This window comes from Tachysurus vachellii, chromosome 7, assembly GCF_030014155.1.
Source record: "Tachysurus vachellii isolate PV-2020 chromosome 7, HZAU_Pvac_v1, whole genome shotgun sequence".
Taxonomy (NCBI): domain Eukaryota; kingdom Metazoa; phylum Chordata; class Actinopteri; order Siluriformes; family Bagridae; genus Tachysurus; species Tachysurus vachellii.
In genome coordinates this window covers 19508356-19533815 of record NC_083466.1, presented here as the reverse complement: position 1 = coordinate 19533815, position 25460 = coordinate 19508356, and the positions used below count along the sequence as shown (strand labels likewise).

The 25460-nt window shown below is 42.2% G+C and overlaps 2 pseudogenes; one reads left to right on the top strand and one right to left on the bottom strand.

The window, feature by feature from the left end:
* Window positions 1-3863: 3863 nt before the first annotated feature.
* On the bottom strand, window positions 3864-9256 carry LOC132849223 (uncharacterized; annotated as a pseudogene).
* Window positions 9257-12720: 3464 nt separating this feature from the next.
* The window catches only part of LOC132848790 (E3 ubiquitin-protein ligase TRIM39-like), a 63190-nt pseudogene continuing 50450 nt past the window's right edge, over window positions 12721-25460 (top strand).

Here is a 25460-nt window from a genome sequence, read left to right as displayed (position 1 = left end):
GATCGGAGGGTGCGGGGTGCAGTGCGAGGAGTGATGAGGGCTTTGAGGTAAGAGGGAGCTGGTCCATTTTTGACTTTGTAAGCCAGCATCAGTGTTTTGAATCTGATGCGTGCAGATACCGGAAGCCAGTGGAGGGATCACAGCAGCGGGGTGGTATGCGAGAACTTTGGCAGGTTGAAAACAAGCCGGGCAGCTGCCTTTTGGATCATTTGCAGAGGACGGATTGCGTTCATATGTAGACCTGCCAGCAGTGCATTGCAGTAATCCAGTCTAGAAATGACAAGAGACTGAACAAGTACCTGAGCAGCCTGTGTGGACAGAAATGGCCGAATCCTTCTAATGTTGTAAAGAAGAAACCGACATGAGCGAGTCACATTAGCAACATGAGAGGAAAAGGACAGTTGATTGTCCATGGTTACCCCAAGATTGCGAGCTGTGGCTGAAGGGGAGATCAGATCGTTGTGCAAGGATATAGCAAGATCATGACCTGGGGATGAATCACTTTGGATGAACAGCAGCTCAGTTTTGCTAGGATTAAGCTTTAACTGATGAGCAGACATCCATGATGAAATTTCTGCCAGACATACAGAGATCCGGTCAGAGACTGTAGCATCTGCGGGTGGGAAAGAGAAGATAAGTTGTGTATCATCAGCATAGCAGTGGTAAGAGAACCCATGTGAGGAAATAACTTCACCAAGAGAATGAGTATACAGGGAGAAAAGAAGAGGACCAAGTACTGAGCCTTGTGGGACGCCAGTGGAGAGTCTGCGTGGAGCAGATGTCACTCCCCTCCATGTTACCTGATATGAGCGTCCTTCCAGGTAGGAAGCAAACCATTCCCAAGCTGATCCGCAAATCCCAAGACTCCTGAGGGTGGCTAAGAGAGTCTTGTGGTTGACCGTATCAAACGCTGCTGAAAGGTCAAGGAGGATAAGGACGGATGACAGTTTGGCTGATCTAGCAGGATGTAGTTTCTCAGAGACATCCAGAAGGGCTGTCTCTGTGGAATGAGCTGCTTTAAAGCCAGACTGGTTGGGGTCTTGGAGGTTGTTCTGTGAGAGATAGACAGACAGTTGATTAAAGACAATGCGTTCAAGAATTTTTGAAAGAAACGAGAGAAGTGATACCGGTCTGTAGTTACTGATGTCTGATGGATCCAGAGCAGGCTTCTTTAGGATGGGAATAACCCTTGCTCTCTTGAAAGTAGTTGGTACCTGACCAGATGCTATGGATCTATTGGCGATAGTGGTAATGAAGGGCAGAAGGTCTTGCGAGATGGTCTGGAGCATAGTGGAAGGGAGTGGATCCAATGGGCAGGTGGTAGGATTGCAAGACTGGATGAGTTGTAGAATCTCTTCTGCTGCTACAGTTGAAAAATGCAACAACAAAGGTGTAGGGGAGTCCATACTCTGAGATGTAAGTGCAGTCGGGGCTGAAGTGAAGGTCCGGCAGATTTCCTCAATCTTCTCCTGGTAGAAAGAAGCAAAGTCTTCTGCAGTCAGGGAGGATGAAGAAGGTGGAGCCGGGGGGTTGAGCAGAGAAGAGATGATGTTGATTTAATTTCCGAGGGTCATGTGAGGAAGCTTCAAGCTTTTCCTTGTAGAAGGAAGTCTTGGCAGAAGTCACATCTGAGGAGAACTTGGCCATGAGTGTTCGGTAAGAATCAAGATCTGCATCAAGTTGTGATTTCTTCCACTTTCTCTCTGATGATCTTAGCTCTCTTCGATTGTTGCGCAGCACATCTGAAAGCCAAGGAGCAGAACAAGAAGAACATATATATATATATATATACACCTACAGTTTTTATCTTAGGCTTTTCATTAAGTTATTTATTTCCACTATAACACTTGTGTTCCTGATATTATTGCATTTAATGAAGCCTTGTTGTATTTATTCTTACAATAGATTCCAGATGTGGTCAAGCTACAATTTTTTGACTAAAACTAGACTAAAATTAAAAGACTTTTAGTCGACTAAAACTTGACTAAGATACCTTGAGTTTTCTTTTGACTAAAACTAGACTAAAATGACGAGACTTTTAGTCGACTAAAACTAACAAAAAAGATATGTGAATGACTAAAACTAACAAGGACATTTGGCACAAGACTAAGACTAAGACTAAATTAAAAATAGGTGACGAAATTAACACTACTACATAGTAATCCAAAAGTTATGGTATTATTTAAAATGGCAAAAGTGGACACCTAAATTTTATGCATGATATAATGATGCCAATCTTGAATCAAATCAGTTCATGTATGTGTGCATTCTCTACAAACAGTGTGTCCAATGAATGAAAAAATATTCACAAGACAAAGACCAAATCAATAAATGTTATTTTTATTTAGTATTGAATGGATTGTTTGCATTAATATTTTGTTTGTGCTATCAACTCTGGTCATAAGAATAGTGAAATGTCACTAGTTTTGGTTGTCGTCTTTGCTTTACATTTAGTTACATTTATAGCATTTAGCAGACGCCATTATCCAGAGCGACTTACTTTTTTTTTTAATCTCATTTTTTTTTCCTACAACTGAGCAATTGGGGGTTAAGGGCCTTGCTCAGGGGCCCAGCAGTGGCAGCATAGTGGACGTAGGAATTGATCTCACAACCTTCCGATTGGTAACCCAACACCTTAAAAACTAGGCTACCACGTCCCGATTAAGGTTATAGATAAAAGTCTCCAGCTCTGACTACGCATGCACGCTGCGTGTGCCTGTGCTTCTCCGTTCAAATAAAGCAGACAGCTGCAACTACAACGCATGTGCGTAAAAGCAAAGTAAGAAAATCGCTCTTGGATCAAACTGTTAAACAATTTTCTTTCCCGTCGACGACATGCCCTGCATTTTAACGTAATTTTTATTGTTTATTTATGTAAGTAAAAGTTATACTTTTAGTTTTAGGGTGGCTGAGATCACAGACAGGGGGCTGAAGCCACCCTAAAAAAGGCCTAGAACCGCCCCTGGTTTAAGCTACTATGAAATAATTGGAAAAGGTGTGTGTGTGTGTGTGTGTGTGTGCGTGTGATCAGTGAAGATCAGTGAAATTCTGTGTTTATTACAATCTCATGAAGATGAGAATGTTTACATTTGTTTTAAATCACAGACTAAATGCATTTAGTGTCATTCATAAGGTTTAACAGTGCAAACAGACATAACTGAGTTAAACAGACTAATCAGTAAAACAATAGGTTACTTTTGTAACCCCGGTTCTCTGAAACATCGAGTGGAGAGATCCACCTATGGGAAGGGCATCTGTTCCTGACCTCTACAGAAGCATCCAATTGCACCTAGTCTGGCTTGACAGACAGGAGCGCGTGCCAAAGGCAGGTAAGGTAACGCCCCTTACCTGAGTGCATAATGCACCTGCACGCGCTACCTTTCCTCAGTGAGCATATTCGCTTCTCGTGCAGCAAGCAGGGCAAACTTGGTGGATCTCTCCACTCGATGTTTCAGAGAACCGGGGTTACAAAAGTAACCTATTGTTCTCTTTCATCATCTCATGTTCGAGATCCACCTATGGGAGATATAGACAACTCCCCGGTTTCCCAATACACTCACAGCGAGGCCCTGTAAGCCAGTGGACGGCCAAAAAGGTGGTGCTCGGAACATCACAAAGCAGCAGACATAACATACTGTGCGGGGTAAACAACCCAGCCAAAGAGAAACACGACATGTGGCAACATGCATGTTAGAACCCCGCTGATGTCCAACAAGCGAGCCGCCTGCACGAAAATAACATGTATATAAACATGTGAATGGACCAACCTGGGTGTCAGGAGAGGGGGAGACTACATGCTTGAAACATGCATAACCAGGCCAGGCAGACAGGATTGAAAGGAGTGCGGGCATAGCATCACGTGGCTACGAAGAGCCCACACTTAAGACCGCATGAGCCACCGTGGTACGGGTAACATCAAGCCGCTAGTACCTGACAAAGGTGTGCGGAGAAGACCAGCTCGCAGCAGCACAAATGTCCTGCAGGGGCACTCCCCCAAACAGAGCCCAAGAAGCAGCCAAGCCTCTAGTGGAGTGAGCTCTGAGGCCACCTGGAGGCTGCACGCCCCTAGATTCATACAATAAGGAGTTGGCTCCCACAAGCCAGCGAGAGAGGCGTTGCTTAGAGATGGGTTTCCTCGTGTTCGGCGGGGCCCAAGAGAGGAAAAGCTGGTCACTCCTCTGAAAAGAGTTAGCCCTGTCCATATACGCCCGTAGGGCACGCACAGGGCACAAAGCATTAAAACTCTGATCCTCCGCAGAAGAAAAGGGAGGAGGGTGAAAAGCGGAGAGCTCAATCACACCAACAGTGAAGGCTGGAAAGCACTTAGGCTTGAAGGCCGGGTTAGGCTTAAGCAAAACCTTATCTCCACAGAGCGAGAATTTGGTGCATGAGGAATGAACCGAGAGCGCATGCAAATCACTGACACGTTTGGCGGAAGCCAAAGCCAGGAGCAGAGCCATCTTGAAGGACAGCAGCTTGAGGGAGATATCCCCCAGGGGCTCAAAAGGCTGTTGGGCCAGCACCTTCAGCACCATGGAGAGATCCCAATCCGGGACCACACTTCTGGTGACCGGCAAGGAGCGGCGCACGCCCTTCATAAATCTACGGATAAGGGGGTGCTGTCCCACCGTAGTGTCGCCGAAACCGGTGTGACACGCAGCGATAGCCGCCAAGTAGACCTTAATCGTCGAAAAGGTTCTGCCATGATTGATAAGGTCCTGCAAAAAACCCAGAATATCAGCGACGGAGCACAGATACGAAACGAGCTGGCGCTCCTCGCACCACTCCTCAAACACACGGCATTTGCAAACATAGAGCGAATGTGTGGGAGAGGTCCCAGCATTCTGAATAGTGGCAATAACACGCGGGGGAAGCCCCATAGTGCTTAAATTCGCCCTCTCACAGGCCAGGCCCAGAGAGCCATCCTGTCTGGGTGAGGATGAAAGATTTCCCCATTCGCTTAGGCCAGGAGATCCGTGTGCAACGGGAGGGGCCAAGGCTTCGCATATAGCAGAGGTATTATCTCCGCTAGCCAAGGTGCCTTGGGCCACCTGAGAGCTATGAGGATCAGAGACAAACCCTGTACAGCGACCCTGGCCAGAGTCGGAGATATCAGGCAGAGCGGAGGGAAAGCGTAGAGTAGCGTGCTGGGCCACGGATGAGCCAGAGCGTCCACGCCAAGGGGGGCATCCTCGTCCCGAAGCGAGAAGAAAATAGGACAGTGGGCGTGGGCAGTGCACAGTGGGCGTTCGGCCAGTGGGCAGCCTGGCCGAACCTCTCCCAAAGCAGCCTCACTATCTGAGGGTGGAGCCGCCACTCTCTGTAGAGCGGGTTCCCCCCCGACAAAAGGACTGCACCCCTGTTCATAAAGCCCGGGACGTGAGTCGCCCGTAACGAGAGAAAATGCAGTGCGCTTCACACCAACAGCTTGTGAGCCAGAGCGTGAAGCTTGGAGGAGCGCATGCCGCCTTGGCGGTTGATATGTGCTACAGCTGTTGTATTGTCGTAGCGCACCAGCACATGCTGTCCCCGCAGGCAGGGCAAGAAATGCTTTAGAGCCTTCAACACAGTGAGGAGCTCAAAGTAATTTATATGGGCTGAATGAAGTGCGGCCACACACCGTTCACTGATCTGCCCTCTTGAGTGGCTCCCCACCCTGTCAAAGAGGCATCTGTCGTTACCACTTTCCGCAGCATGATCGCCCCGAGAGGGGTCCCATGCGCGTAAAACTCCGCAGCTCTCCAGTGGCGCAGCGCATGCACGCGCTCGTCACCGTGACATAGCGGCAAAGATCGCGCAACGGGCTGAGACGAAATCCACTTCATGAAAGCCCTCATTCTCAGAAGTCCCAGAGGCAAGACATGGATAGCCGAAGCCATAAGACCCTGTAATCTGACACATGTGCGATACTGTATCCGCATTCCTTCCCTGAACCGCGCGAGACAGTTCATGAATGAAGAAATGCGATTCCCGGACAGGCACGCGCGCATCGTAACGGAATTCAGCGCCAAGCCCAAGAATATAACTTCCTGAGCGGGAGTGAAATTGCTCTTTGACACATTGACTCTGAAACCGAGCGCAGCGATGTGTGATAGCACACGGGCAGTGTTTTGAATCACTTTCTCTCTCGAATCGGCTATAATTCAATTCAATTCAATTCAAGTTTATTTGTATAGCGCTTTTTACAATGGACATTGTCATAAAGCAGCTTTACAGAACATAAACATAGAACAAAAGATAAACATAAGGAGTAGTATAAAGAATTAATATAATAAAAATTCAAGATATATATAGTTCACAGTGTGTATGTATGTATGTATTTGTTCCCAATGAGCAAGTCTGAGGTGACTCAGGCAGCAGTGGCAAGGAAAAACTCCCTTAGATTGGTAAAGGAAGAAACCTTGAGAGGAACCAGACTCAAAGGGGAACCCATCCTCATATGGGTGACACTAGGTGGTGTGGTTACAAATATACAAGTCAGTTTGAGTGCTGGTTCGGAGCCAGAGCCTAATTTAGAACCAGTTCTTTCTGTTTCGACCGCCAAAGCACCGGCTCTGAACCAGGAAAAGTGGTTCTTAAGTAGCACCAAAACGTTGCTGGTCTAGACTTAAGAACCGCTTGTGTCCGGGGCTGTGGGTGAAGCTACTGTTAGCGCATTTGATCATTTACCTTAAGTATACTAATGTTTAATACACGTTTACTTTACCGCAATATGATACATTATCAGCACACATGATAGTATGTAGCTACATGCTAAGGCTAACTTTTTCTGTGTTAGCGATAAAATAACGTTATGTACTTTATCGATTACAACCTCCGTTTATACAGATTACACAGATCTGCACGTACACGTTGGATTCGCCACGTTTGGGTGTTAATGTAGGTTCACAAAGCCATGAGCATTAACAGTAAAGCAACATCCGCCATTGTTGATGTGTTTGTGTTTGCCGCTGCTGCGCTAAAGTTGCTGGGACACGTGACAGGTATAAAGTGACGTCACACTCGGCTCTTGATGCTCTCTAGCCGGTGGAAAGGCAAACCGGTCTTAGAAGGTTCACCAGTGGAACCAACTTTGAACCAGCACCAGCGCTAGCTCTGAACCAGCACCTGGTTCTTTCCGGTGGAAAAGAGGCAACAGAGTCCAACTGGAGCTGGTAGATCTGTAGATGTCTCAGGATTCTCACAGAGTCGGCCTCATCTCAGTGGAGGTCCAAAAACTTCATTGCACGGAAGACGATCAGTGCTGGGGCAATGTCTGGATGTCTCGGCATGGGTAGAAAAAGGGAAGAGCAGTGCAGAGGGGTTTAACATATCTGCTGTTCATAAAAATGTGCAGGTCTAGTGTAATAGTGCACAATATGATGGGATGTGTTATGTGTACGCCTGACTAAAGAGATGAGTTTTTAATCTAAATTTAAACTGGGAAAGTGTGTCTGAGCCCCGAACACTATCAGGAAGACTATTCCAGAGTTTGGGAGCTAAGTAAGAGAACGCTCTACCGCCTTTAGTAGACTTAGATATTCTGGGGACTACCAGAAGTCCTGAGTTTTATGATCTCAGAGAGCCTGAAGGATTGTAACGTGTTAGAAGATTAGTTAGATACATGGGAGCTAAACCATTAAGAGCCTTGTACGTAAGTAGCAGCAGTTTGTAATCGATTCTAAACTTAACAGGTATCCAGTGTAGAGATGATAAAATTGGGGTTATATGGTCATACTTTCTTGTCCTAGTGAGAACTCTGGCAGCTGCATTTTGGACTAACTGTAGCCTATTTATTAAAGATGCAGGACAACCACCTAGTAATGCATTACAATAGTCCAGTCTAGAGGTCATGAAAGCATGAACTAGCGTCTCAGCATCAGATAAAGACAGGATGTTTCTCAGCTTGGCAATATTTCTAAGGTGAAAGAAGGCTGTTTTTGTAGTATGGGCGATGTGATTTTCAAAAGACAAGTTGCTGTCTAATATAACACCCAGGTCTTTCACTGTTGAGCTACTAGTAACAGTACATCCCTCTAATTGGAAGTTGAATTGTGAGAGTTTCTGTGTACTGGTTTTTGGGCCTATAAGTAGTATTTCTGTCTTATCAGAGTTTAACAACAGAAAATTACAGCTCATCCAGTCTTATATCTCTCTAAGGCATTAAGTTAATTTGGACAATTTAGTTATTTCATCGAGTTTTGTTGAGATATATAACTGTGTGTCATCAGCATAACAATTGGAAACTAATCCCATGTCTTCTAATAATGTTCCCTAATGGAAGCATAATAAGCCAATCGTCTATATAAGCCAGGATCCTGAGACCCGCCGTTCTCAGCGGCGCAAGTCCCGCCTCCGCACACAGACAGAACGTCCTCGGACTCAGTGTGAGCCCGAACGGGAGAACCGTGAATTCGTAACATACGCCTTGTTGGGCGAAACGAATGAATTTCATATGCTTAGGATAGATGCTTATGTGAAAAAAAGCCTCTCTTAGGTCGACCAAGCAAAACCAATCATTCTGCTTTATTGATCGTATGAGAGAGCCATGTGTCAACATTCTGAAGTTGTATTTCCGTAAATGTTTGTTCAACACTCTGAGATCCAGAATAGGACGGAGAGAGCTGTCCTTTTTCGGGACCAGGAAATAGCGAGAGTAAAACCCCTGATCGCTTAGATGTGGGGCTACAACTCGAATCGCTCCCTTCTGGAGAAGAGATGAGATTTCATATGTCAGAATGTGGGCGGAGCTCTGGTCCGTGTGGGACCAGACCACTCCATTGAACCGCGGAGGTGATTTGGCAAACTGAAGTCTGTAACCCCTCGTGACTGTGTGAATCAACCAATCGGGGGCTGAGACCAACAGCCAGGCTATCACGTGACTCCCGAGCGGCCCCATCACGTGACTCCCCGGGACGCCGGGAGCCGATCCGGCCGGATCGTTCATTAATTTCGCAATGGCTCCCTCGAGTGGCAAAACCAGAGAAGTTTTCATTTTTTTGTGGAAAACTGGGGCCGTAGCCTTTATTGAAACTGTGAGAGGAGTGTGAAGGGGGGTGTTTGGTGACGCTGCTTCTGCACTCAATCCCACGTCCTTCCCTACTGGAACAGGGGAACGCACTCCGGACGACAAGGGGAACAGTGAAGCCTGTGTGGAACAAAGAACAACCCTCGCCTGCGAGGGGGGCTGACCTCGCCGAAAGAGAACCTCCGTCTTTTGGACGGGCGAACCTGGAGGGTAGAACAGGTGTCCGGGGGGCTGGCCTCCCATGAACATGGACCGAAAACCCCCTGTGGCCGAACATCAGGTCGGCCGCTTTCATTTCTGGACAGAAGGGGCGGGGTTGGGAGGCTTCCTAGCCGCGGCTGCGGCGAAGGACACCTTACCCCAGGGCCTAGCGGGGGTTGGGGGGCCCGCTCTGCTGAGCCTGTGGTTTCCCACAGGGTTTGTTGGTCCCTCCCGTATAGTGGGACTGGCATCCCGCAGCAGGAGCGTTAGCCAGCCGCCCAGATGGCGTCTGGTGCCTCCTTCCAGAGATTTTGCGATGGCGACCCACTCTCCAGTTGTTGACCCAAATCAAGCAGGAGTTCAGCGTGATACGCAGACAACAGCGAGGAGACATTGAGAGCTCGGATAGAAAGAGCCGAGGCTTTATATGAAGCCTGATGAATTGACACGGAGAAGTGATCCATCTTGCCCGGGAGGAAGGACTTGGGTGGGGCGAGCAGCCCGCCCTGATATGGGTTAAGGTGTCTGGCGATGGAAGGCTCGATCACGGGGGGACCATTTCCTTCACCTCAAGCCCCGTGTTTCAGGTCATGCGGATCACCCCAGCAATGTCTCATGTGTTTAGCACACGCAGGGAGGACGGGCAGAAGCTGCTTCCTCGGGCCGGCAGGAGGCCCCAGAAGCTTGCCGTCATATACATTTCTCTCCTGATCCAAAGCATTCAGGAGAGCCGGCCATTCAATGTCGAGAAGGCCCGCCTCGACCTCGTCCCCGGAACCTGCTGGTCCGTCGGGGAAATGGTTGTCGGCCGGTAGCAAATCCTCAAACGGGGAAGGACACATGTCGGCCCAGTCAGAGGAAGTCGCACCGCGGGAGGCCCCCGGGTGCGCAGCGGCGTCGTCTTTGTCCCCCTCTGAGTCGGACAGCCCGAAATCGACACACTGGGCCGTTTTGAGCCTGCGACGCAGGAGCTTTTTTTGGGAGCGCCAGACAATGGCTACAGTTCTCCGGAAGGTCAAGAGCTTCTTGCGCATGCTTGAGCCCCGTGCAGACAACGCAGAAGGGATGGGAATCCCTCTCGGCGATGAGCGTGCCACACACGGCCGGGCAGGCTCACGATAGGCTGTCCACTGGAGTAACCGGCGCCACTTTAGAAAGCGGCATGGAAAAAGAAAAAAAGGAAAAAGGCAGGCGGGCAGCCCACAGACAAAAAGGGGGGCACGAGCGTGGGTGGCTCGCGAAGCTAACCTGGTGTGAGGACGAGCGTGTCCGGCGGAGCCTGATCAGCCGATATGTCCTCCTAAAGACAGCAAGTGCAGTCCAAAAAAACAGGGAGCTGTAAGGTAGGAGCAGAAGTCGCGAGAAGCGAATGTTAACTGAGGAAAGGTAGCGCGTGCAGGTGCATTATGCACTCGGGTAAGGGGCGTTACCTTACTTGCCTTTGGCACACGCTCCTGTCTGTCAAGCCAGACTTGGTGCAATTGGATGCTTCTGTAGAGGTCAGGAACGGATGCCCTTCCCATAGGTGGATCTCGAACACGAGATGATGAAAGAGAACCTCATACTGTTATACAACCTCATACAACATAGACAGCATGAGTATTAAATATGAATACAGAATACAAAATCTTTAATGAACATTGATCAACTGAGACTGAAAAACAGGGCCAAAGATTGCAGTATTTTAATAACTGTTCAAAGACTTGAACTGATTACAGCATGAAAGTTTAAATAAAAGTTAAATTACAATTATATCTTATGCCTAAAGACTAAATTTGACAAAATTTAGCTACTCTGAATTAACTGCAAAAAAGTGTGTGTGTGTGTGTGTGTGTGTGTGTGTGTGTGTGTGTGTGTGTGTGTGTGTGTGTGTGTTAGAAGTACAGCAGTGAGCACTGGGTGAAAAACACTTACAAACTGATCTGGATGTGAGAAACTGTAAATGATACAGTTAATGAGCTGAAAGCTGAGAGAAAGTTCAGTGAAATTCTGTTTATTACAATCTCATGAAGATGAGAATGTTTACATGTGTTTTAAATCACAGACTAAATGTTTTAGTGTCATTCATTAGGTTTAACACTGCAGACAGACATAACTGAGTTAAACAGACTAATCAGTAAAACCTCATACTGTTACATGTGTGGACTGAATGATATGATTTCTCACTGTAAAGGTTAAAAACACAGGAGGAAGTAAATGGCTGAATCTTCATCACAAACAAAAGGCAGAAGAAGGAGCAGCATGGAAGAACCAATCTCATGTAAGTTATACAGTTTATGCATGATTAGTTTTCTGTATGTTTAGTAATTATAGATATTCTACATGTTTTAATGAAGTACTGTCACTATTATAATCTATAATGTTATAAAAATGATCTCAGTGAATGGCTTAATTGTCTTAACTGCCTTATGTAACATGAATAAGAGTTGTGTTATAATACACAAACATCTTAGAAAGACATTTATTTACACTGATCCTGTAACTATGGAGGATTTACATTACTTTATTAGTTACATATTTCAATATTTAATTTAATAATTAAATATGTAATGAAATGTAAGAAATAAATAATACCTCATTAGAATTATATTATTTATTATTGTTTTATTTCTTTCTTTATAATTTGTATTTATTTGCATAGATATATAAAAGGCAAATGTTTTGTTTGCTATTTTAATATTTGTATATTAATTTTTTTCACTGACACTGAATGGCAGAAAAACGAATCAGAATCAGAATCAGAATCAGAATCAGGTTTATTGGCCAAGTGTGTTGATGTTGGCACACACAAGGAATTTGGTTCCAGATGTTTGTGACTCTCAAAAGTACAGACATAAATAACATTATACTATACAAGACAAGATAATACAGACTGTACAAGAAAATGCAGACCATGTGAGACAACATAGACAGTGTGAGTATTAAATATGAATACAGAATACAAAATCTTTGCCTTTAATGAACAGTGATCAACTGAGACTGAAAAAGAGGGACAAAGGTTGCAGTGTTTTATTAACTGTTCAAAGATTTGAACTGATTACAGCATGAAGGTTTAAATAAAAGTTAAATTACAATTATATCTTATGTGTAAAGACTAAATTTGACAAAGTTTGTAAGATACTCTGAATTAACTGGAAAAAGTCTAAGTGTGTGTGTGTGAATTAACTGGAAAAAGTCTAAGTGTGTGTGTGTGTGTGTGTATGTGTGTGTGTGTGTGTGAGAGAGAGAGAGAGAGAGAGAGAGAGAGAGAGAGAGAGAGAGAGAGAGAGAGAGAGAGAGACTGTGTGTGTGTGGTAAGCTCTGGGTGAAACTTAAACACAAACTTAAACACTTACAAACTGACCTGGATGTGAGAAACTGTGAATGATACAGTTAATGAGCTGAAAGCTGAGAGAAAGATCAGTGAAATTCTGTTTATTACAATCTCATGATGATGAGAATGTTTACATGTGTTTTAAATCACAGACTACAGTAATTCTTACTGTAAAGGTTAAAAACACAGGAGGAAGTAAATGGCTGAATCTTCATCAGAAACAAAAGGTGGAAGAAAGAGCAGCATGGATGAACCAGAATCATGTAAGTTATACAGTTTATGCATGATTAGTTTTCTGTATGTTTAGTATTTATAGATATTCTACATGTTTTAATGAAGGACTGTCATTATTATAATCTATATTGCTATAAAAATGATCTCAGTGAATGGCTTAATTGTCTTAACTGCCTTATGTAACATGAATAAGAGTTGTGTTATAATACACAAACATCTTAGAAAGACATTTATTGACACTAATTCTGTAACTATGTATTTATTTGCATAGATATATAAAAGTGAAATGTTTTGTTTGCTATTTTATTATCTGTATATTAATTTATTTCACTGACACTGAATGGCAGAAAAACAAACCAGAATCAGAATCAGAATCAGGTTTATTGGCCAAGTGTGTTGATGTTGACACACACAAGGAATTTGGTTCCAGCTGTTTGTGACTCTCAAAAGTACAGACATAAATAACATTATACTATACAAGATAACACAGACTATACAAGAAAATGCAGACAATGTGAGACAATATAGACAGTATGAGTATTAAATATGAATACAGAATATATGACTGGTCAGTTATGTACATAAAGTGTGAGAAGTGCTAATAACAATATTGTGTAATATTTTGCTTTTGTGCAATATGCAGCAGCAGTAGTGTGTGTAACATACACAGATAATGTGATCACTGACAGTTCCGATAATGCAGTATTTATAGATATGAAGCAGGGAATATAATTATGGTGAGTTGTTAATCAGGGTGATTGATTAAAATTTAAATGATTAAAAAAAAAACTAAACCTTGAAAATAAGCATCATGAAAAACTCTGAAAAACTTTGTGTAACTGAGCTAAATTTCTGTAGAAAGTAAAATTAAAATATATAAATAATAACAAATACATAGAAACTGTTAAAGAAAGATGTAAAATAGTTACCAAATAATATATTTAGCAAAATCTCTGACTGATTATTGTTGTGGAAGTTTTTGAGTAAATACAAATAGCACACTGTTCAGAACGAGCAAGAGTAAAAAGGTTCACAATGTATTTGTGCTGCTGCACAGCAGGACCCAGCGCTCCTCGTGTATCATGAGAGAGGAAGGGCCTAGAACATTCATTACACTGAGGTTATATAGACATGATTTATAGGCAGAAAACAGAAGAAAGGAAAACATCACCAATCATTGGCTAGATGCACAACGCTTGATCAGGATCTTACCAAGGTCTGCCTAAGTTGTTTATGATCCTGAGTCTCACCATCTTGTCTTGACCCACTAATATTTTACACAAATTTTCTCTGGAAATAACAATTTCTAGTCACAAATAACTTCTAGTCACGTGCACAGAAGTTCAGACAGCTTTCATAGTAGAATATTACATCACAATAATGTGTTATATGTATTATTCTTCTTGAATATTGATAAAGTCTAAGACTTATAAAAGATTAATAATCTAGGAATCTGTAAATGAACATTAACATGAAACTACAGGCTGAAAAATGTGTCACTTTGCTCGGCAGTGATACTTCGTTACTTTCACAGGGAACAAAAGGAGTCTGGGGATGGAGGGATGAGTAACAGAATAAAAGGTGGTGTTTGTCAACTGTGAGGATCAACAACTCAACCCCAATCCTGTCACAAAAAAGAATGTCACTATACAACCAAGTGAAAATGAACAAAGCTCATTTATTCACAAACATGAAGTGCAGGAGGGTTTGAAGACTTCAAGAGGGGGATCAGGACAAAACAATAATTTAGGGAGAAACTAAATAAGCTACAAAAGAAAATAAAAAACAAAGATTAAAAAACAATACACTAACTCCATTACTAACATAAACAGGAGAAAACAAGATCAAAAAGAAATGGCACCCCTTCCCTACTAACCCCTTTCCAAATAAACAATAGAACTCAACAAATAAAGAATGAAAAAGTTGTTCAACTTTATTTGTATAGCACATTTACAACCAGCCACATGGCTGACCAAAGTGCTTCACAGTGCGTTTGACATACACACACATACACTTAAGAATACACACATGCACAAAGTAGTTCAAGAAACTAAAATAAGAATTCTTAAAAAAAAAAAGATTTCCTCTACGCTTGAGCCGTACACGAGGAACCACCAACATGGCCTGGTCAGATGAGCGAAGACTTCTAAAAGGAGAGTAGGGATGAAGAAGTTCAGATAAATAGAGAGGAGCGGTATTATGGAGAGACTTATAGACAAAGAGTAGAATCTTAAAATCTATTCTCTGCGAAATCGGCAGCCAGTGTAGAGATTTTAGAATGGGAGTGATGTGTTCATGTTTGCGACAGCTAGAGAGAAATCTGGCAGCAGTATTTTGAACGAGCTGGAGACGCGTAATCTGAGTTTTAGATATACCGCAATATAAAGAGTTACAGTAATCTAAGCGAGAGGTTATAAACGCATGAACAGCCATTTCTAAAGTCTTAGGGGTAAGAAAATGTTTAATTTTGGAGAGAATCCGCAGTTGGTAAAAGCTAGACCCAATAACAGACGAGATGTGTTTGTCAAATTTTAAGTGCTGATCAATAAAGATGCCAAGATTCTGCACCCAAAAAGTGTAACAAATATTAACTTACAACTAAAAGAAAAACTTCCTGTTACAAAATATCAAACAAAGCTCAATCAAAGTACAATCACTAAACAATAAATACAAACTTCTGGGCAAGATTTAAAAAGCCTCCCATAAACAGCTCACTCTCTCACACAACCACACCAGCACCCACCCAACCACACACACACTTCTAGCAGGACAATGTTGTTTAAATACACTCTGCATCCTCTCGTCTTCCAAACAGAGCCGATGTTCAATCAGTGATGTCAGATGGCAACCATTTTTCACTGAAATATTTATGAATCTATTCTACAAAAATAACATTTTTACACTAACAGTAACTGACACCCCAACAAGTGCCTTTACACAGTTTAGGAAAACTTGTAGACATTCTGCTCTGTGATTTTCACACCTAAACTACAGATTGTAAATGTCTGCAAGACAGTTAACTGTTCTTTGTTATTAATACAAGTTAATTTTAAAGTTTAAACAGAAGGTTAAAAAGGTAACATGTAATGTTCAGAGAATGTGTATGTGCATGTTTCTTTAAAACTACGTGATGTACACGTCATGCCAGTGTGGCGCGGGACTATGGAATTATGGGTCAGAGCGTAGCAATGACATGGACACGTTAACAAGCTGATATGAACGGCTTCTATAAATAACTACCATTTATCTGCATGTGGTTCAAAAGGCGCACACGTTTTCACGGTGTCTGAAGAGAGAGTGTAAATAAATTCAAACGACATCAGTACGATGCGTGGGCATTATTTTATTGAACCAGTGCAGCTACAGTGAAAACGTACCGCCGGCATTGCCAAAGAAGATTAAAGTTAGAGAAATCAAAGAGTAGATTGGCGGTTATCCAAAGAGAAGACTATCGCTGAGTGTGGGCGGAGCATTAGTTTGCTGATTAAGAGAAGACGGGAGTGTTGGCTCCTGACAACGTTAAAGACAGTACACTAATTCACCAAGAGAGGGCGTCATTCACCAGCGTAAACTACGATTTGCAAATATCCTTTACAACAAAAGCTTCAAGTGCAACGTTGCTGTAATATATTACTCTCTACAGACAGAAGAGTACAACGGCATAAACAATGTCAGTTCATAGAGAGACATCACAAGTTGAGGAGCCTACTGGACAAACTGAGTCCATTCAGTCAGAATTGACCACAACAGAAATGCATCAGAAAGCAATAGAGTCAACCTCTGGCACTTCCAAGAAAAAAGAACCTAGAAAGTCCTCACGGGATAGAAAATTAACCCCAAAAATGCTGGAGCTTAAACAACAAGAGGTTTCTCAGAAGGAGAACAAATTCATTAAGTTATATGGAAGCTGGAAAGAGCAAGTTAAAACCACACGTACCAAACTCAAGGATGAATGCTCTGACAAAGATTTATGTGACATGCTTGACGCTGTAGAAGAGCTGGAAATACAAATAAGAGAACTGTATGAAAATATTCGATCCCAGTCAGTACCTTCCACTGACATTAGAAGAAAGATGGATACCTGCACAGCAGTAACTGCAGATTTAATGGGGCTAATGAAAGTACGTATGAGTGAAGTAGGGATGGAGGAATTTGATGCTAAGGCAGAAAATGCTAGACTTCATATGGTGCTTGACAAAGAGTATGCACAGTCAATATTTGAGACTTCAATATCCAAATCTACCGCTCAAAGTGACCACTCAAGGTGTTCATCAGAACAATCAAGCATCATAACAAAAAGAGCAGAGTATGCTGCACAGCTCGCAGCAAAGCAGGCTGAAATAAGGATGGAAGAGGTTATCGCCGCACAAAGGCAAGAACTTAAAAGACTTGAAAATGAAAGAGATCTGCAAGTAATAGCGGCTAAGCTCAAAGCATACTCAGAAGCAGATTCAGGCGAAGCAAGTAATCAAAGCAGATCACCAAGCAGTAAAGCAGCCTATCGTCCTCCAGTCTCTCAAAAAGAAATAAAAAATGAACAGATTTGTGAGAACAATGACAATGTGCAAGCAAACCATACAAACAATGATACATCGTTAGCACAAGCCCTACATGACACAATGGTACTCACCAGACTTCCAGCACCCGAGCCCTCAGTCTTCTCAGGGGATCCACTTAAATTCTTAGAGTGGAGTGCAAGTTTCAAGGCATTGATTGAAAGACGATGCACAAGTCCAGCTGATAGGTTGTTCTACCTACAAAAATATGTCAGTGGAGAAGCACAATGTGTGTTAGAAGGAAGCTTCTTTAGGAAGGATGATGAAGCTTATAACCAAGCATGGGACGCACTGAATTCTAGATACGGACACCCCTTTGTGATTCAGCGGGCGTTTAGAGAGAAACTGAATAACTGGCCAAAGATAGGTTCAAGGGACTCAGTTAAATTGAGACAATTCAGTGATTTTCTCACAGCATGCAATAATGCTATGCCATATGTCAAAGGACTTCAGGTGTTAAATGACTGTGAAGAAAATCAAAAGATGTTGCAGAAACTTCCAGACTGGGTGACGTCTCGCTGGAACCGCCATGTGACAAAGCAGTTGAGAAAAACGGAAGAATACCCTAATCTCACGGAGTTTGCTGAGTTTATGGCACAAGAAGCAGAAATTGCATGCAACCCTGTAACATCTTTTAGTGCCTTGAAGTCACCTGAAGAAAAACCAGTTAGAGATGTAAGACGACAAAGAGCTAATGCATTGATCACGAATGTGAAAGCACCAGATAAGTCAAACGCAGAGATTACAGCTTACAGTGCTGTAAAACACAACACAAGAACCTCAAATGGAACTAAGAGAGTAAATGTCCCATCTTCAGGTTCAAACCCAGTTCCTTGCATGTGCTGCGGAGAAAACCATTCTATCCACAAATGTCAAAGGTTTGCTAACAAGCCAGAAGAAGATAAGAAAAGATTCGTATTTGACAACAACCTTTGTTTCGGCTGTCTTAGGAGAGGACACAACTCGAAGGATTGTAAGAGTAAAGCTATTTGTGCCATATGTAAGAAGCACCATCCAACACCACTGCACGAAGCCCGTTCTTCTACCACAGCGGACACATATTCTCATGCTATGCAATCTGAAGAAACAACTTCTTCTCTTTCTTGTTGTGTGGACAGAGGTGATGGGGGGAGCACATCTATGATAGTGCCTGTATGGATTTCTTTGATCACAGCTCCTGAAAAGGAGACACTAGTGTATGCTTTATTGGACACACAGAGTAGCAACACCTTCGTAGATCAAGAGGTATGTGAAGAGGTTGGAGCAAGTTTAGAGCCTGTCAAGCTAAAACTAACAACAATGATGGGAAAAGATTCCATTATTCAGAGTAAAAGAGTTAGTGGGCTTAGAGTTAGGGGTTTTTCCTCCCAAAGTCTTGTCAACTTGCCACCTGCCTATACCAGAGATTTCATCCCTCTTGAGCGTTCCCACATTCCAACCCCTGAAACGGCCAGAAGGTGGAACCATCTGAACAGAATAGCACAAGAAATTCCAAAGTTGATGGATTGTAAGGTCGGAATATTAATAGGCTACGACTGCTCCAGGGCACTGGCTCCACGACAAGTCATTATAGGAGGTGACGATGAGCCATATGCCATTGAGACGGACCTGGGATGGAGCATTGTTGGCAGCTCACCACGGGTTGCGAAGTCATCAGAGGTTATAGGCCTGTGCCATCGTGTATCCGTTAAAGAAATTCCATTACTGACACCAGCCACTGTCATCAGAGCCCTAGAATCAGACTTCAAAGACACAAGCCCTGGGGAAAAGAGCATATCACAAGATGACATACAGTTTATGCAGTTACTGAATGAAAAAATATGCTACAATGCAGATGGGCACCTGGAAATGCCCCTACCTTTTAAGACACGCCCCCAGCTTCCAGAGAATAAGCGGTTGGCTCTACTAAGACTGAAGCGTCTGAAAGGAAGACTTGATAAAGATCCCAAATTCAAGGATGACTACATTAAATTTATGGAAGGTGTATTTGAGGATGGTGATGCGGAGAGAGCTGAGCACTCACCCAGGGCAGGAAATACGTGGTATATTCCTCACCAAGGTGTCTATCACCCTAGAAAGCCAAATAAGATTAGGGTTGTGTTCGACTGCTCTGCCAAATATAATGGCACGGCCTTAAACGATCATTTGCTGTCTGGACCTGATCTTACCAACGGCCTAACAGGAGTGCTTTGCAGATTCCGCAAATACCCAATTGCAGTCATCTGTGATGTTGAGAAGATGTTCCACAGGTTCCATGTAAGCCAGGAGGACAGAGATTACTTACGGTTCCTGTGGTGGGAACATGGGGATACGAATTCTGAGCCAAAGGAATATCGTATGAAAGTCCATCTTTTTGGAGCGACATCCTCTCCTGCTTGTGCAAATTATGGAATGAAGTATCTCGCAAGCCAAAATGAAAAGGAGTATCCTGCAGCAGCCAACTTCATAAGTAAGAATTTCTATGTTGATGATGGCCTTGCTAGCGTAGAAGATGTGGACACAGCTATCAACCTTGTGAAGGAAGCACAAAATGTGTGTGCTAAAGGAAGATTGCATCTTCATAAGTTCATCTCTAACAACAGAGAAGTTCTGGAGTCAATTCCTGACAGTGAAAGAGCTAGTGGAGTTCAGGATGTGGACCTCAGTCATGACAACCTCCCTGTCCAGACTGTGTTGGGAGTAAAGTGGAGTGTGAATAGCGATGCCTTCACCTTCAAGGTTGCTCTGGATGAGAAACCAGCAACACGGCGAGGAATCCTTTCGACTGTAGCTTCTGTGTTTGACCCTCTAGGCTTTCTAGCCCCTTTTCTACTGCAGGGAAAGAAAGTACTACAGGAGATGTGCCAAAAAGGCATTGAATGGGATGAACCGCTGCCTGGAGAGTTAAGACCTCAATGGGAAAGCTGGTTAAACGATCTAAAGAATCTGGAAAAACTTCAGATCCCAAGATGTTTCATTCCCCAAAATCTGGAAAGAGTGCAGAGAATTGAACTCCATCACTTTTCCGATGCGAGTAGCCACGGGTACGGTCAGTGCACATATATACGATTGCTCAGTGAAGACAAGGTGCACTGCTCTTTAGTCATAGGTAAAGCAAGGGTTGCACCCACAAAGGTTGTTACCATACCTAGACTCGAGTTAACAGCTGCAGTGGTCTCCTCAGCAGTCAGTAGTATGTTAAGAGAAGAACTGGAACTCAACATTGACCAAGAATATTTTTGGACTGATTCTAAAGTAGTCTTAGGTTACATCAATAACGATGTCCGAAGGTTCCATGTTTTCGTTGCCAATCGTGTCCAAAGAATCAGAGAAGCATCAGACCCTGCACAGTGGAACTACATCGATACAGACCAAAATCCAGCGGATCAAGCATCTAGAGGCCTCAGTGTTTCAGAGTTGATTAATTCAGACTGGCTTACTGGACCAAAATTCTTGTGGAGAAGAGAGATTGTCATGCCAAAGTCAACACCAGAGCTCTTGTTGGGAGATCCTGAAATCAAAACAACACAGGTTCTGCAAACCAAAGTAGTACAAGAGGACAATTTTTTGGAGAGATTTAATCGTTTCTCAAAATGGCATACAGCATTAAATGTGGTTGCTCGGATCCAGCTACTAGCAAAAAGATACAAAATACCAAAGCCCATAAATGTTGAAGACTTGAGGAAAGCCAGCATTGTACTCATAAAATTAGCACAAAGGGATGCCTTCAAAAAGGAAATGGAAATACTGGGCCATGACAAACTGCCAAATAACCATCCATTGTTCCAGCTTGACCCAGTGCTACAAGACGGTGTCCTTAGGGTGGGAGGGAGACTAAAGAAAGCTAACTTACCTCTGGACTTGAAACATCCAGTAATCCTCCCTAAGGCAGGTGTGGTCACACATTTAATCCTGGGTTACTGCCACGATAAAACTCAGCATCAAGGCAGAGGGCAGACCCTCAATGAACTGAGAGCCAATGGTTACTGGGTCATTGGTGGTAGCAAAGTTGTAGCCAACTACATAAAACAATGTGTTACCTGCAGGAGAGCTCGCAGGCCAACAGAAACACAAAGGATGGCGGATCTACCTATTAATCGTACTGAACCATCACCACCCTTCTCATACTGTGGAATCGATTGTTTTGGGCCATTTCACACCAAACAGGGTCGCAAAGAGCAAAAGAGGTATGGTCTCATATTCACCTGTCTTTCCTCCAGAGCAGTTCACGTTGAAATGTTGGATGACTTGACAACTGATGCCTTTATAAATGCCCTACGGTGTTTTATAGCTATTCGTGGAGCTGTGAGAGAAATCAGGTCTGATCAAGGCTCAAATTTTGTCGGGGCAAAAAATGAACTGTCAAGAGCACTAAAGGAAGTAGATAAAGACAGACTGACTGCTTACCTAGCCCAAAAACAATGTGACTTCACAATGAATGTGCCTGATGCCAGTCATATGGGTGGTATTTGGGAAAGGCAGATCAGGACGGTTAGGAGTGTTCTAAGCTGGGTCTTATCGCAAAGTGCTGGCAGATTAGATGATGCTTCTTTAAGAACATTCTTCTACGAAGCCATGTCAATTATCAACAGCCGTCCACTGACCGTCAACACACTTAATGATCCAAAAAGCCTAGAGCCCCTTACCCCAAACCATTTACTTACCATGAAAGCTTCTGTTCCGCTGCCTCCACCAGGAAAATTTGTAGCAGAAGATATGTATGCCAGGAAAAGGTGGCGCAGGGTACAATATCTTACAGAGCAATTCTGGTGTAGATGGAGGAGAGAATATCTTGCAAATATCACCCTCAGACAACGCTGGCATTCTCCAAAACGGAATGTGAGGATTGGAGATATTGTTATTGTCAAAGAGGAAGAGATTCCACGCAATGAATGGAGGCTTGGAAGAGTGATTGATGTTTGTAAAGATGAAGATGGATTGGTGCGAAAGGTCACAATACAAATAGGAGATAGAAAGTTAGTTAAAGAGGGTAAAAGACACAATAACCTTTCCATTCTGGAACGTCCTATCCATAAGTTAGTTGTACTCATAGAAAACAACTAAAGTGTGTTTCATTAGAAATAATTTAAACACTCACACAAATTATAGAATATTCGAAACGTTAAATGTATGTAAGGGTTCGATAAATAACTGTTTCTGGTATGTGGTTCTGGAATTACTAAATTTATTCAAACCTGTGCATAAAGTTCTCATAAATCAAAGTAATTGGTGGGAGTGTAAATGTCTGCAAGACAGTTAACTGTTCTTTGTTATTAATACAAGTTAATTTTAAAGTTTAAACAGAAGGTTAAAAAGGTAACATGTAATGTTCAGAGAATGTGTATGTGCATGTTTCTTTAAAACTACGTGATGTACACGTCATGCCAGTGTGGCGCGGGACTATGGAATTATGGGTCAGAGCGTAGCAATGACATGGACACGTTAACAAGCTGATATGAACGGCTTCTATAAATAACTACCATTTATCTGCATGTGGTTCAAAAGGCGCACACGTTTTCACGGTGTCTGAAGAGAGAGTGTAAATAAATTCAAACGACATCAGTACGATGCGTGGGCATTATTTTATTGAACCAGTGCAGCTACACAGATACAGTTTACTCCATTTACACCATTTATCAACAATGTGTAACATTTTCTTTTCTAGTTTCTCATGATTTCAGCAGTGTCCTGTCTGAAGATCTGCTGCTGTGTGCGGTCTGTATGTATGTGTTCACTGATCCAGTCACTACTCCATGTGGACACAACTTCTGTAAGACCTGCCTTACACAGTGCTGGTACATGAGACAACACTTTCACTGTCCATTATGTAATCAGAAATTCAACAGGCGACCTGAAATGAAGATTAATACAACACTCAAAGAGGTTGCAGATCACTTCAAGAAGAATAGTGGTGAGAAATTATTTTGTACGTTAGATTTGATAAAAAAAAGTCTCTAATAATAGACTAAAGTAGATGTTTTAGATATATGTTTTGCAAAACCTAAATAAAATCAACCAATAACTGATCTGAAATCTAATGACATTGATGTTTTGTTGTAATTAGTTTCCACAGAACTGAAGAGGATTCAGCAGTATGCAGGTACAGTGAGCTTTCTGATTTCCTCTCATATTAAAATGTACATATCAGCATTACACCACTGCATCATCAGACTTATTTTCATCTGTAGATCTCTCCAGATAAAAGGAGTATTAAAGTGTCTCATTATCCTCCTCACTATAGCTCCTTATTACTGTCATGCACTAAAGCCCTTAAACCCTTTTCTACTTTACAAACACTGATCATCTTCTTACATTTCACTAATAAAATAATGCAGGAACAGATGTATGTTTGTACAGAGATTAACTTTATACCTTTAACTGCATGATAAAAGATTGATTTCTTTGACTATCAGTGGTAAATGTAATCTTTATGCTGTCCAAAATGTGAGAGTTTTAAACTCCTGCAGTTAGAAAAGAGTTTTTATACCATGCAGTGTTTCTGTCATTTACAAATAAGCTTGAACATAAAAGTCATTTACATTTACAGCATTTGGCAGTCGCCCTTATCCAGAGCGACGTACATAAGTGCTTAAATCTCTAACATTGGATACATTAATGCTGGCTCACTAGGTTACATACTTAAGATACCATGTAATAAAAGTCATGAATGTATTCTACAAAAATATATTTTTTACACTATCACTAACTGACACCCTAAACAAGTATATTTGACAAAATATTTTTTGTATTAGTTAAATAAAACATGTAGAAATTCAGGTCTGTGATTTTCAGCCCTAAACTACAGACACAGTTTATTATATAGAGACTATTACTGAACTATTTTGTCCATCAAGATCAAGATTTTCCTCAAATGTTTTTATCTCGTCTTCTGTGACTCTTTCTGTCTTTCCTGAGTGATAAAAATCACAAACACAAATATATCACTAAAGTAAAGTTGCAGAAGGAAAACATTTTATAATTCTCATCAGAATCAGGAAAACCTCCACATGTTCACACTAATGACAGAGAGTGTGTGTGTGTGTGTGTGTGTGTGTGTGTGTGTGTGTGTGTGTGTGTGTGTGTGTGTGTGTGTGTGTAAATGAGTATACTGTATCTGCTTATGGTGGTGTGATTTATGATTTCTTCAATCTTCATCATTTTCCCAAACGTCTACCTTTTAGCGTAAAACTCTACAAAACAAAAAAGTACACAAACAAATAACTAAAAAACTTGAGAGGAAACATTTATAATGTGATTATTCAGCATCCTATCAGGTAACACAATACATACCTGTCAAGCTCATCAACATTTCACTGAATTCATATGGATCATTTTATTCTCACAAAACACAGAAACAAGGCATTATGTATTTGAACAAGCTACAGTAAGTTCAGAAGTACAGACTCTAGGAAAATCCACTGGTGTCCCAGGGGCAGAAACCAGGGGTGTAGATTCTCCTCTGTCTTCATCATATAGATACTAAAATGTTAACATCTTACTATAAGAAGAAGCAGCACCTCTGGAGCAGACGACCTTTTGCTCAGGGGCCCAGCAGGGGCAACTTTAACCCCAATCTTCTGATCACCAACACAGAGACTTAACCACTTTAACTACCACTGCCCCAAAGAAATAACACCAAATAACAAACAAACAAACAAACAAACAAACAAACAAACAAATAAATAAATAAATGATGTTTATATGTTTTAATCAGTTACAGTCTGCCTTCATTTGGACTTATGCTCTGTGTAATATTTTTAATGAAACAATCATAAATGCTTGTGGACAACAGATAGATTAGACATGAATGGATGGAGGGAATCAGTAGATTGATTGAATGCTATATAAGATGATGGGAATTATGTAGAGACACTGCAAACCTTTTAATTTTATTTAAATTACTTCAATGTAAAAAATATCTGGAAGCAAACTCATTCACACCAAATCTACACCCATGTGACATCCTGATGCTTATTTATTAAACGTGATGATTTGTAAAACCATAAATAGTATGAGTCACATAAACACAGGAGAAATGATTTTATAAAGTAACTGGTAGAAGCTTTAGTGCAGAAACGTTATTGTTGATGAGAGCTAACTGGAAGTAAATGTTACACTACATACTTTTAATTTTACATTTCTTATCAAAACTTTCTTATGTAATAAGAAG